The 3,095-nt window shown below is 38.8% G+C and overlaps 1 long non-coding RNA gene across 1 annotated transcript; it reads left to right on the forward strand.

Moving 5' to 3' along the window:
- Positions 1-49: 49 nt before the first annotated feature.
- LOC122548184 lies at positions 50-1,448 on the forward strand. The gene is made up of 2 exons (XR_006311186.1): positions 50-1,000; positions 1,175-1,448. It is a non-coding gene; the product is annotated as an uncharacterized LOC122548184 (long non-coding RNA).
- Positions 1,449-3,095: the final 1,647 nt, after the last annotated feature.

The raw sequence follows: 3,095 nt of genomic DNA on the forward strand, positions 1-3,095 counted from the left end.
CAGTCTGAAAAACAACCCTCCACCACCACCATCTGTCTTCTACCTTTGAGCCAGTTCTATATCCAAATGGCTAGTTCTCCATTTATTCCATGAGATCTAACCTTGGTAATCAGTCTCCCATTGAGATTAAACAGGTTGCATTTAAAAAAGCAGATGAGTTATTGGTTAAAATAAATTGGAGACTGGTTATATTATTTGATGAATTCTTTACTGGAATGAACCGGGAGGCCTGGCTTCAAGACCCAGCTGCTCCAGAGGCATGTGATAACAGGTCTTGCTCCAGCATTTTTGCATTAAGTATTTCATTGTAAAATTAATATATTGGCTGCATGAAATTAATTGTTTTTTCAACTGAAATTCCATTTCAATCATTAGGTGTAAAAGAAATATTTGTTTACACATGACTTAATGTAACTAAAATTAGAGAATTACCATTCTAACTGAATCCTCACGGACAGTACCTTTTTTTAACCCAAAAAGAGAATTTGAATTGATTGCAATTGGAACTTTTGCAATTACACACCAGTTAACAGGAATCTTTTTCTATCACCCCTGCCCCATCCCTGGCCCTACAGCCTAATTTGTTTTATTTTATGCATTGGATTTCAGAAACCTGTTTAACATTTCACTAATTGGCCCAACCTAATTTTGGCATTCCATTCAAACAGCTATTTGAATGTGGCAATTTGCATATTCTGTTTCACAGGATTATTAACATAACATATTTATCCGAAGTAAAGAATAATATGCTGTTTTAAATTGAAGGCAGTGTTGAATTTACGGCACTTCAATTGAAACTGAGCTTCAAAAATTTACTGAAAGTAAAATTGATCTTTTTTTGATGTGTTCAAATTTTTGGACCATAAATGCTGCTGTAAAAATACACTTTTGATCATGAAATTTTATGCCTAACATACCCATAAGTTCCACTATCGTCTAAATTATTTTTATTGCCCTTATTTACTCAAAAGCAATGAGTGCAGATGACGTTAGGGAATAGGTGTGTGCAAATGCATTCAACAAATTATTCCAGATTCAATTTGTTCAGTGATTTTTTTTGAGCTGTACATGGTCAAATACATAAAATTCTACGCTAAACATAATAAAATGTGGCATTAGGTACTGTTTGAAGTGGATAAATACTCATTCTGCAGAAATGGACGTTAGGGAATAGGTGTGTGCAAATGCATTCAACAAATTATTCCAGATTCAATTTGTTCAGTGATTTTTTTTGAGCTGTACATGGTCAAATACATAAAATTCTACGCTAAACATAATAAAATGTGGCATTAGGTACTGTTTGAAGTGGATAAATACTCATTCTGCAGAAATGAAGGCAGCCGTGTGTTAAGAGGACATTGTATACTGTATAAACTGTTTGTGTATCACAAGATTTTTTTGGCAAACAGCTCCATTTAAGACAACAATTAAAGAGCTATAGAAACCAATGGATTGACATTTCACTGGCAAATATTTTTTGATCAACCTAATCAAAGGTGTAATTGCACATCTATCCAAAACAAGAGGTCATAAATCTTATAAAATTAGAGCATCGCTATTTAGGATTTACACTAAGGTCACTCATGTAACCTCACTATTTAATAAAGGAGGTAGAGAGAAATCATGGAGTGATAGGTCATTTAGCCTGACAACAGTAGTGGGGTCAATGCTGGAGTCCGTTATTTAGATTTAGATTACTTACAGTGTGCAAACAGGCCCTTCGGCCCAACAAGTCCATACCGACCCGCTGAAGCGTAACCCACCCAGACCCATTCCCCTACATTTACCCCTTCACCTAACACTACGGGCAATTTAGTATGGACAATTCACCTAACCTGCACATTTTTGGATTGTGGGAGGAAACCGGAGCACCCAGAGGAAACCCACGCAGACACAGGGAGAATGTGCAAACTCCACACAGAGATTCGCCTAAGGCGGGAATTGAACCCGGATCTCTGGTGCTGTGAGGCAGCAGTGCTAACCACTGTGCCACCGTGCCGCCCAACTGTTCCACCGTTATAAGAGATTTCATAATAGAGCACTTGGTAAACAGCGACTGGATTGGAAAGGGAGAACATGCTTTTCAAGAATGTAACTTGCAGAGTTAATAAGGGGGAGCCAGTGTATGTGGTTTAATTGGACTTACATGATACCTTATTGAAAGACTCCTTTAAGAGATTAGCAAGTAAAATTAAAATGCATGGGGTTGGAGTATAGTGTAACTGAAATGGATAGTGAACTGGTTGCCAAACAGGAGGAATAAGTTGGTCTTTTTCTGAATACTATCAAGTGACCATTGGGCTACAACATGGATCAGTGCTAGGACCACCAGCTATTCACAATATATTAACGATTCAGATGAGGGAACTAAATGTAATATCTCCAAGCTTGCAGATGACACAAAATTGAGTGGGAAGTTGCAGAAATGCTTCAGTGTGATTTGGACAAGTTCAGTGAGTGGGTAAGTGCATGGCAGATGAAGGAGAATGTGGGTAAATGTAAGGTTATTCACACTGGTAGTAAAATCAGGAAGGCAGATCATTATTTGAATGGTGATAGATTGGGAAAGAGGGAGGTGCCACAAGACTTGGATGTTCTTGTACACCAGTTGCTGAAAGTAAGCCTGCAGGCACAGCTGGATAAAGAAGGTAAATGATATGTTGGCCTTAGCAAGAGGGTTCAAGTCCACAAGCAGAGATGTCTTGCTGCAATCGGATGGCCTTGGTAAGACTACACCTGGAGTATTGTTTGCATTTTTGGTCTCATTATCTGAAAAAGAAGGTTGTGATTATGGCTGTGAGTGCAACAAAGTTTACCAGGTGGATTCCTATGATGCAGTAATGGGTGGCACAGAGACTCAGTGGGTTAGTGCTGCTCCAACAGTGCCAGGGATGTGGGTTCGATTCCTGACTTAGGTGACTGGCTGTTTGGAGTTTGCACATTCTCCCAGTGTCTGAATGGGTTTCCTCCAGTGCTCCAGTTTCAGCTCATAATTCAAAGATCTTAGGTTAGTTGTATTGGCCATACTAAATTGCCCATAGTATTCAGGGCAGGTGAATTAACCATGGGAAATGCTGGGTTACAAGAACGGGAGA

This window comes from Chiloscyllium plagiosum, unplaced genomic scaffold (assembly GCF_004010195.1).
Source record: "Chiloscyllium plagiosum isolate BGI_BamShark_2017 unplaced genomic scaffold, ASM401019v2 scaf_2064, whole genome shotgun sequence".
NCBI lineage: Eukaryota > Metazoa > Chordata > Chondrichthyes > Orectolobiformes > Hemiscylliidae > Chiloscyllium > Chiloscyllium plagiosum.